Below are 12,267 nucleotides of genomic sequence, written 5' to 3'. Positions count from 1 at the left end.
TTCACAGACAATATGGTGATATCAATTTATTTTGTATTGGATATTGTAAGTTTGCATACTGAAATACAACGTTTTGAAATGCTGATGTACGCATGACCCACAGAATCACAAACTATGTACAGTGCAGCAATCAAGTTCTAATAAAATAGAACAAAATGTTATTATAAAAAAGACATCCTGCTTAATCCATAAAAAACAATAGTATGTTATAATAAAATATGTAAACATCCTTATCTCGGGGGCCTTATCAACTGGCTTGTTTTGATAATATTATCGTACACAGATGGAAGAATATAAACTCTAAATGGCCACAAATTATTAGACCCAGATAATTAATTGTAGCACTATTAAACAGACCCAATTGTTGAAACATAGAGCAATGAAGAATACAATCTAAAGTAAGCTTATTTACCTCAGAATGCCCAAAAAGCAAAGTATCAAGCCAATACAAAATCAATTAGGTAAACACATTAACATCCAAATCTTTACTCAAGTCAGAGGGGTGACAGGTTTCCAAAGTAAACATCTAAAACACTTCCTACTTATCTAGGAATTACAGCTCACAGACATTAAAATATGCATGGCACACACCCAAGTGTGATTCTAGTGCTTACAATGTATAGGATCTAACACAAAGCTACATACTGAGAATAGAAGGTGGTAATAGTGAGATTGATGATTGTTTTGTACTAGATATTACTGATATTCTATTCTTAATTTTGCCCCCCCTTTGTGATTTGGGGGGTGTTGCAGCTTTGATTGTGGGGGTACTTAACCCCACAACACATATTTAGCTTGCAGCTTACAGACCTTGCTTATCTGATGGCAACAAAATGGCCTCACATATCTCTATCTTAAATAACTAACTGGCCTTACCTATGTCTGTGTTCCTAAACTGCTTAGATAGATAAGTTGCATGATTTTAAAAATAAAATATATTTGGAATTAAAAATAAATACAGCAGCAATGAAATCTGTATATTTTTCCAAATTTAAAGTGAAAGTAAACTTGACTATACGGCAATCTATGTTGACATAAATCATTTAAAATTAATATTACTTTCATTCGTAATTTTTTGCAAATTCAATTATAGACCTGTTTATTCTTATGAAACCCGTCCGTCTGCTTAGCTGACTCTCCGCCCGCATATAATTTTTTTTCATGTTAGTCGTGTTGATTCAGCATTGTATAAATCTAATTGGTCCCCCATGGGCGTCTAAAACTGTTAGTTTTATGCCCACATGTTGCTATGTGCATATGGTTATCCTAGAATTGTAATCTATTATCGGATGTGCATTCACAGTAGCCGCATGGGCATTTAAACCTCAAAAAGAAATCCTAATACTGACTTAGTTATGCAATTTGATTCCCTACTCACTGAAACCGATTGCAGTTGTATTGTCACTTCGCCCGATTGTTCTCGCAAATGAGTGACTCATTTGCAAGAACAATCGGGTAAAGTGACAATACAACTGCAATCGGAATCAGTGAGTGTGCTATCGAATTGCGTAAGTAATGAATTTAATATCTCTAAACAAGATTTTATTAATTATTTATTTTAATACACTAATTGTAATTTATAAAGCTTAAAAAAATCAAATGGATTATTTACGATGTATTGTTTATTACATTTTCAATGAGGGGCTTTTCTTCTATTGTATTGGAAATCTTACGGTGCTTATAGTTTTTAAACATTAGGTATGAAGTTGTAATTTTGTTTGGGAAAACATCATTAAACATTTAGTAGATTGATCTAAAGTTGCGCTATATGAAAATCTAAATTTATTATTTTCGTAACATGTTGAGGAAATATGAAGTTAGCGACTGTAATCTATGCATGTTGAACAATCCATAAATATCTTGGGGTATTGAAACATTTACTTTTACTTTAAATACCAAGACAAGACATCAAGTTTTTATTGGGCCATTGAACAATAAAGCTTTTTTATTTATAACTAAAAAGCTATTTACCACAATAACACTTATGTGCTGCCAACTCACTTAAAACTTTGAAACCAGTTTATAAATCAAATAATACAAAAACATTGTACATAATACTTATTCCATAGCACTTTTAACAAAATACAAAACTGAGTTTAACACGTATACAATTCACACTGCATTTCGTAATGTATTAGTCTGCATTTATCTTGACTTGTCATCTAGAAATCTAAACAATGACCTTTATCAAGCAATAGGGTTTTTAAATAAAGAAATCCCTTTTTCATTTTTCAAGGGAACTTACATTTCAGACAAATTAAGAAATATCAGTGAGTGTCAATAACAAGCTTTATATCACCCAGTTCAATGTCTTACTTAGGGATTTACTTTAGATTTAAAAATATATTGTGTGATGTTCATTTTGGAAGCAGTACATTGCAGTTTAGTTTTTCTCAACCAGCTGTGATTGCTTAGAGCAGCTATCCTGAACTGGCTACAACTAAAGGTACATTACACACTTTGCCAAAGTAATATAAAATGTTTAATTATGCATATTAAAAAATAATCTTTGTAATATAGTGTCATTATGACATAATGATTATGTATTATTCCACTTGTCCTGTAATTCAAATGGACATTAAACTACTGGCCACAACTACATTAGTATAGTTACTACTCGTCAGGCTATTATTTTTCCTCCTGTGCCTGTGGCTCTCTTCAAATCTATTCTCTAATTTTAATCTTAAATCTGTGTGGGAATTACCCTCCAGTCCGCTAGGAGGTGAGAAAAACATCCAAACATACCAGAGCTTTAAATCCTTTCCCCTTGTTCAGAATCCTCAGTCATTTATTTTTCGCCTCCAAGATTGAGTGAGGTGAATTCTGAAGTGCTGATCTACTGGTTCTTGATTGGAGTTATTTAACCCGAGAGCCATTTCCTCAGAATGCCTATGAAAAATAGTAGTTTTCACCCAGGTAGTGAATATATTTTTTCAGTGTGTAAATGTCACAGGCCTTCCAGATGAAATGCAGTTTTATCTGCCAGCCCTCTGGTTTATATTGTGCTGCTGCTTTTGTGATCCACAGCCCTACCCAGGTAAATTGCAGATTCATCTGCCAATCCTCTGGGTTGTAGAATGATATTCCTTGAATGATCCTTGACACAGTGCTTGCATTGCCTCAGATGGGCCCATCTACTGGAAGCAGTTGTCTGCAACTGAGGTTAACACAGTGGACAAAGATGGTGACAGGTAAGTACTTTGCACCTTCATAGCCCACTGGCTTTTTGTATGAACATGTACTTTGCCAGTCTCCACATCTTCCCTCCAGCCACCAAGAATTAAGTTTGTTCCTTACTAGCTTCTTCACGCATTACTACCTGCACTTTCAATCCTATCTTTTCCCCGCTAATACCTCTCTGTCTTCTACCCTCTATCCTGTCCTTAGTCACATTTTCAACCTATCCCTTTATACTGGTTCATTCCCATCTTCTTTCAAACATGCAAAGGTCACTCCCATACTCAAAATCCCTCTCTTAATTCTTAGACACAGTAGACCACCCTGTCCTCCTAAAGACCCTCTTGGTCTCTGTGACACAGTGCTCTCTTGGATCCAATTTTATCTTTTTAACGGATTTAGGATTATTGGTCATAAGACATTTGGCCATAGGACATATGGTCATAGCAATATGGTCATAATGACTTTTGGTCACAAGGACATTTGATCACAAGCACATTTGATCACAAGGACTTTTGGTCATAGGACACTTGGTCATAGGACATATGGTCATAAGACACTTGGTCATAAGACATATGGTCATAGGACATTTGGTCACAGGACATTTGGTCATAAGACATTTGGTCACAGGACATTTGATCACAGGGCATTTGGTCACAAGACATTTGTTCATAGGACACTTGGTCATAAGATATATGGTCATAGGACATTTGGTCACAGGACATTTGGTCATAGGACATTGGTTAGTAATGTAACAATTTAGAGCTTGTTATCCCTGCATCAGGAGGTCCCTTTATTTGTGCTTATATAATATCCATGTATAGAAATGACTTTTTTAAGGTCTCACTATATAACTTACACACTTTCACCCATTCTCATGCTGCTGCCCTTGTGCCGAACACTAAATTCAAAGGTATCTACAGTGAGAAAGTTATATTCAGACCCTATGTTATAATATGGAACGTATTCACTAAAGTGAGAGGCCTTCTCAAAATCTTACTAAGTGCCATATGCACAGATGCACTGCCACACATACACACAGGCACACACAGATACACTGTCATATGCACTCACACATGCACACACTGATACACTGCAATATGCACACATACACACAAATGCACTGCCATATGCACATATACACACACAGGTAGACACACAGATACACTGCCATATGCACACATACACACAAATACACACCCAGATACACTGCTATATGCACATATACAAACTGTAACACACAGGCACACACAGATGCACTACCATATGCACATATACACACACAGGCACACAAAGATACAGTGTCAAATGTACATATGCATACACACATAGGTACACACAGATACACTGCCATATGCACACATACACACTAATGCAAACACAGATACACTGCCATATGCACATATACACACTGTAACACACAGGCACACACAGATGCACTGCCATATGCACATATACACACACAAGCACACAAAGATACACTGTCAAATGCACATATGCATACACACATAGGCACACGAAGATACACTGCCATATGCACACACATACACACTAATGCACACACAGATACACTGCTATATGCACATATACACACTGTAACACACAGGCACACACAGATGCACTTCCATATGCACATATACACACACAGGCACAAACAGATACACTGCCATATGCACATATACACACACAGGCACAAACAGATACACTGCCATATGCACAGATACGCACACAGGCACACACAGATACACTGTCATATGCACACACATATACACTGTCATATGCACACACACACACATGCAGACACACACAGATATACTGTCATATGCACACACACACACACACACGCAGGCACACACAGATACACTGTCATATGCACACACATATACACTGTCATATGCACACACACATACATGCAGACACACACAGATACACTGTCATATGCGCACACACACATGCACACACTGATACACTGTCATATGAACATATGCACTCACACTACTTACACTAATACAAAGGAATTTATAAGGAAATTAAATCTAAATAGATTTTTTGAGAAGTCCCAAATGGGGAGACAAAGACCAAACAGTTATACAATGGACACAGGACAGGATAAATATCTACATACTTCTCTCAAGCCAAAATCTACATTTTATCCAATCTCCATGAAAGGGAATGCCATTGAAACCTTCGAGACCATGGTTATCAAAGATATAAAGAACATCAGCTCCAAGAACCTAAATCATGTGAAACAGAATCTGTCTAAAAGACAACGGAATACCATCAAAAAGCTTGAATCTAACAACCTTCTGACTATTAAACCCGCAGATAAGGGCGGAGGAATCGTGGTCCTAAACAGAATCGATTATGAGAGAGAAAATGAGAGACTGCTCAATGATCCAGTGACCTATCGGAAACTTCATAATAACCCGAGAGAAAGATTCCAGAAGGAACTACAAGAGCTACTAAGGAACGCGAAGACTTTGGGAATTCTGAATGATAAGGAGTTCAGGTATTCGAATATCCCATTATACCAATAATGTACCTCCTACCAAAGATCCACAAGTCACTGAAGAACACGCCTGGAAGGCCCATCATTTCCCGGATAGGTCCACTAACGAGCAATCTCTTGGAGTACGTAGACAACCAACTGCAAAAATATGTAAGGCAACTCCCTTCATTTCTGAAGGACTCAACACAGGTTCTAAATATTCTTGAATCAACACCTTGGGAAGAAGGATATATGCTGGTTATGTGCGACGTAACAGCATTATATACAAGCATCCCGCACAAGGAAGGGTGTGAAGCCATCAGATCTTTTCTGGACAATGATCCAGATATACCCAGTGAGCAAGCCGATTTCATCGTGGACAGTATCCATCATATTTTGACCCACAATTATTTCTGTAATAATGGGAAATACTACCAGCAGATCTGCGGTACAGCAATGGGGACCAGGTTCACGCCCAGTTATGCCAACCTCTATCTGGGCAGATGGGAAAAGATGTTTTTGGAGTCTTGCCCAGCTGGCGTGGACCTGGTCTTGTACCGCAGATACATTGACGACATCTTGATCATTTGGAAGGGTACTGTAGAAGACCTTGAATTCACGATGGAAGAAATGAATAGGAACATCTTGAATCTCAAGTTTACATATGTATGGAGTATGCGAGAGGTTCTATTTCTGGATTTGAAAATAGCAACAAAAAACGGAGAGTGGGAAACATCGACCCATTTTAAGGAGGTCAATAGCAACAACTATGTCCACAACCTCAGCTGTCATCATGAGAAGTGTAAAAGGAACATCCCCAAAGGTCAACTTTTGAGAATTCGGAAGAACTGCTCAAATAAAGAAACATGGGAAAAACAAGCATTACTTCTCAAAAGCAAATTTATGGAAAGAGGTTATCAGGAAGATCAACTAGACCAGAAAATAAAAGAAGTTAGAGGGATCGAAAGAATAGAGCTGACAACATATAAAGATCGGAATTAGAATAAACCGGGTAAGGATGATACAATTAACATCCCTATGATAACCGAGTTTAGCAGCAATAAACACATTATTGAAAAGATCTTTAAGAAACATTGGGCCCTGCTGAGGGAAGACGATCTGATTGGAAATAAACTTCCCCCAAATCCACAATTCGTCTATAGAAAAACAAATAATCTGAAGAATCGACTAGACCCGAGTTTACAAAAGACGAAAAAAGTTGAGATAAATAGCATACACGGGAAGAAAATTAGAGGATTCTTCCCTTGTCCGAAGTGTAAAGCTTGTAAATATGGGAATAAGACAAGCATGTTTCAATCACATTATACCAAAGAATGCTACCAGATTCAGGGTCTGATAAGATGCCAGAATAAAGGTATCGTTTACCTGATTGAATGTACTTGTGGTCTGCAGTATATTGGCCAAACAACAAGACCCTTAAGAGATAGGATAAGGGAGCTTATACTGCTAATTGAGAAATTAAACACTGATACTATCCTATATAAACATTTCTCGACTGTGCACAAAGGAAATACCCTCAAATATGTAGGGATCCAAAAGATTACAAAAAACTGGAGAGGAGGAAACTATGAGAAAAAACTCCTCACTATAGAATCAAGATGGATATTTTTGCTGGATTGTTTACACCCGAAAGGACTTAATAACAAGGAAGATCTGACCCATCTACTCTAGAACTAAAAGATTTGTTCTAACAGCTAAATTTATTCTATATGCTTACTCAGATTAGTCCTTGGGAATATGTGATGACACTGTAAACATCTGATCATGCAATATACAATCCATTTAATCTAAACTCCATTGACAACCTTAAATTAGCCCTTCCAGCTTTAGTCATATCCCTCTCATTTTGGAATAAGATATTCCTCCTATGCTGTAAACATACAATTATACAACTGCTTCAGCTCAAATACCAAAACTAGTGCATCTAATTTCAGATAAAAACCCTCTTTCTTTTTTTTGGGGATATTTCTCCACTTCTTTGATCACCATCAAACTGTAATAGAATGGGGACTTATATATCCATGAGTTTCCCATAAGTATCTGATGATTTGAGTACAAACCTGTGGCTAAATTCAATATTTATGGATATTGACACCATTTGTACAAGTGTTTCTCTATCTCTTGTCAATTGAAATAGTGGATATGGTTTTTAACCTTACCGAAAGATGTCAACTCAAGTCTAAAAGACTTACCATTTTATATCAGTCAATATATACCATTTTACTGAATAACACTCTGATATTGACTGATTTACACACACATTGAAGTTTTGTATCATTGGCGTCTCCTTTTTTTCCACATATGTTGCTTGATTCTCTGGGTATTTTATAGATCCATTTATATAACATATGTTTTCAATGTATTTGTATTCTTATTGTTTATGTTGAACTGATGTTTAGGTTCTCATTCTACAACAGAGTATTATTATTTTATTTAGTGAGCTGTATGTTCCACATTCCCTTATATACATTCCTCTATATGTATTATTAAATGGAATTAATGCATTTTTCAGGGTCCATCTAGTTTTTTCCTCGCCCCATTCATCTGGTCTTCTCCCACTTAAGTTTCAGGAATTTATTTCAGTCATAGGTAATTTTTATAAACATTAAGAGATATGCCCCCCTGAGCACTTATTAGAGAGATGCCGACACCAAAGCGATGTTATAAACAGAAAAATAGCATATACAATATACTAATAGATACATGAACACCTTTAAATAATCATCTGAAAAAATACAGGGAGTGCAGAATTATTAGGCAAGTTGTATTTTTGAGGATTAATTTTATTATTGAACAACAACCATGTTCTCAATGAACCCAAAAAACTCATTAATATCAAAGCTGAATAGTTTTGGAAGTAGTTTTTAGTTTGTTTTTAGTTATATTTTAGGGGGATATCTGTGTGTGCAGGTGACTATTACTGTGCATAATTATTAGGCAACTTAAGAAAAAACAAATATATACCCATTTCAATTATTTATTTTTAACAGTGAAACCAATATAACATCTCAACATTCACAAATATACATTTCTGACATTCAAAAACAAAACAAAAACAAATCAGTGACCAATATAGCCACCTTTCTTTGCAAGGACACTCAAAAGCCTGCCATCCATGGATTCTGTCAGTGTTTTGATCTGTTCACCATCAACATTGCGTGCAGCAGCAACCACAGCCTCCCAGACACTGTTCAGAGAGGTGTACTGTTTTCCCTCCTTGTAAATCTCACATTTGATGATGGACCACAGGTTCTCAATGGGGTTCAGATCAGGTGAACAAGGAGGCCATGTCACTAGATTTTCTTCTTTTATACCCTTTCTTGCCAGCCACGCTGTGGAGTACTTGGACGCGTGTGATGGAGCATTGTCCTGCATGAAAATCATGTTTTTCTTGAAGGATGCAGACTTCTTCCTGTACCACTGCTTGAACAAGGTGTCTTCCAGAAACTGGCAGTAGGACTGGGAGTTGAGCTTGACTCCATCCTCAACCCGAAAAGGCCCCACAAGCTCATCTTTGATGATACCAGCCCAAACCAGTACTCCACCTCCACCTTGCTGGCGTCTGAGTCGGACTGGAGCTCTCTGCCCTTTACCAATCCAGCCACGGGCCCATCCATCTGACCCATCAAGACTCACTCTCATTTCATCAGTCCATAAAACCTTAGAAAAATCAGTCTTGAGATATTTCTTGGCCCAGTCTTGACGTTTCAGCTTGTGTGTCTTGTTCAGTGGTGGTCGTCTTTCAGCCTTTCTTACCTTGGCCATGTCTCTGAGTATTGCACACCTTGTGCTTTTGGGCACTCCAGTGATGTTGCAGCTCTGAAATATGGCCAAACTGGTGGCAAGTGGCATCTTGGCAGCTGCACGCTTGACTTTTCTCAGTTCATGGGCAGTTATTTTGCGCCTTGGTTTTTCCTACACGCTTCTTGCGACCCTGTTGACTATTTTGAATGAAACGCTTGATTGTTCGATGATCACGCTTCAGAAGCTTTGCAATTTTAAGAGTGCTGCATCCCTCTGCAAGATATCTCACTATTTTTGACTTTTCTGAGCCTGTCAAGTCCTTCTTTTGACCCATTTTGCCAAAGGAAAGGAAGTTGCCTAATAATTATGCACACCTGATATAGGGTGTTGATGTCATTAGACCACACCCCTTCTCATTACAGAGATGCACATCACCTAATATGCTTAATTGGTAGTAGGCTTTCAAGCCTATACAGCTTGGAGTAAGACAACATGCATAAAGAGGATGATGTGGTCAAAATACTCATTTGCCTAATAATTCTGCACTCCCTGTATGTGTCTATACATGTTTATTAGATCTAAATAATATTCCATATGGAACCAGAAATGCTACCTATTACATATCATATTTATGAATTGCCCCTAGAACTGTCAATTTCACCTTGTTTATACCGGAAGTGACGTCATGTCTTCTTCCAGTGTCCGCAATATCGGGTATTTATCATTATAAATTCCCTTGGAAGGGCATTCAATTCCTCACATCAATTTATAGCTATATGAATAAGTTGTAGAGTTACTACTTTTTTATCACCCTTTATATACCGAAAGGGGTAAATGATCGATACCGGAAGTGACATAACGTTCACTTCCGTTTCGAATTTTTAACAACTTTGCTATGACAAATTCCCTGGGAAGGGCATCCAATTTCCTACATGAACTTATAGCTATACGCCTTAGCTGTGAGTTACTACTCATCCTATTGCCCTCTATATGCCTCCACACCGAAAGTGGTAAATGATCGATACCGGAAGTGACGTAAAGCTCACTTCCGGTTTCGTGACTTTTAACAGTTTTGTTATTACACACTTCTATAAGGGACATTGTATCCACAAGATAAAGATGGCATTTAGAATCAACTTGTGGATTAATTGTGGATATACTGTTTCCCCTTATACAATTATAGACCTCCTTAGAAGTGCCAAAACCGGAAGTAATTCCATACTGGAACCGGAAGTGCTACCTGTATAATGTTTATTAGACGGTTTATACGGTTTAAAGCCAGTAAATATATATAATTTTGTGTTATTTTTATGTAGAATTGTCCTCTTTATTATATCACTATCTACACATGTATGTAAACTATCAATTTAATCTTTTTTAAAAAAAAATTTCAAATAAATTTACCCAAAATACATTGCGTCAGGAAGTGGGTGGCCCCTGATAATTTTGGCACCCAAACACTACAAAGCTTACCATATAAAAGGCCACTTAAAGTTACACTCATTATGTTTTGTATCTGTTTTTTCTAGGATTTTTTAAAACATTTTCAACTGTTTTTTAAAAAGAGAAACCAGAGCACCACAGGATCTCATTGGAGGAATTACCATCAATGGTTTTTGCTTTTGTTTTTATATGTATAATTTTTATATACTTTTTTATATACATATTTTTGTGTACACATTTTTCCGTTTTCTCACTAAGTCACTCTATTTTACATCTGGCATTTTTCATTTTTATTTTTTGCAACACCATCATCACCATTTAGAAATTCACTTGAATATTACACAACCTTTGAGGATTTATTGACATTATTTACACTATTGGTCTCTCTACTATTGTTGTTCATCCACCATCATTTATTCATCATTTATGATCTGACATTTATACATTGTCTATGGTATACATTGTTCAAGATATATCTACATCACTTTTATCTTTATTTTATTCATATTTTCATTTTTAATTCATTTCAAATTCATTGTTGTATCTGCATTTTTAACTTATTCGTAAGTAATAAACTAGATTAATTTATTATCATCCCACTTAAGAGTGTCCTACATACTCATTCTAAACCACTAATACCTCTGCCTTTGGCGCTGTATACAACATATTACTTCACAATAATAGACACCAAAACACGTTAAATCACCATTTTCACAAATACTATAAAACAAGGTGGTTCTACTTCTTCACACACTGCTCTGTGCAGCTGTTCCCTCTCTCTGCATAGCACAGGGCTTTAGCTTGTTCCCTCTCTCTGCATAGCACAGGGCTTTAGCTTGTTCCCTCTCTCTGCATAGCACAGGGCTTTAGCTTGTTCCCTCTCTCTGCATAGCACAGGGCTTTAGCTTGTTCCCTCTCTCTGCATAGCACAGGGCTTTAGCTTGTTCCCTCTCTCTGCATAGCACAGGGCTTTAGCTTGTTCTCTCTCTCTGCATAGCACAGGGCTTTAGCTTGTTCTCTCTCTCTGCATAGCACAGGGCTTTAGCTTGTTCCCTCTCTCTGCATAGCACAGGGCTTTAGCTTGTTCTCTCTCTCTGCATAGCACAGGGCTTTAGCTTGTTCTCTCTCTCTGCATAGCACAGGGCTTTAGCTTGTTCTCTCTCTCTGCATAGCACAGGGCTTTAGCTTGTTCACTCTCTCTGCATAGCACAGGGCTTTAGCTTGATCCCTCTCTGCATAGCATGGGGCTTTAGCTTGCTTCCTCTCTCTGCATAGCATGGGGCTTTAGCTTGTGACCCCACATTCTCAATTCATTTGAACCCCTTAACAATAACCACACCAGACTCCAAACACTGTAACTTTAAACCAAACAATGTGCTTGCCCCAAATCCTCA

The 12,267-nt window shown here is 37.2% G+C and overlaps 1 protein-coding gene across 1 annotated transcript in view; it reads left to right on the top strand.

Annotated features, from left to right (window-relative positions):
- The window catches only part of LOC128664413 (dynein axonemal heavy chain 3-like), a 2,586,207-nt gene that overhangs the window by 1,456,848 nt on the left and 1,117,092 nt on the right, over positions 1-12,267 (top strand). The window lies entirely within an intron of this gene.

The sequence above is a fragment of the Bombina bombina genome, chromosome 6 (assembly GCF_027579735.1).
Source record: "Bombina bombina isolate aBomBom1 chromosome 6, aBomBom1.pri, whole genome shotgun sequence".
Taxonomy (NCBI): Eukaryota; Metazoa; Chordata; class Amphibia; order Anura; family Bombinatoridae; genus Bombina; species Bombina bombina.
Note: the sequence above shows the minus strand (reverse complement) of the source record. Positions and strands in the feature narration are given on the sequence as shown.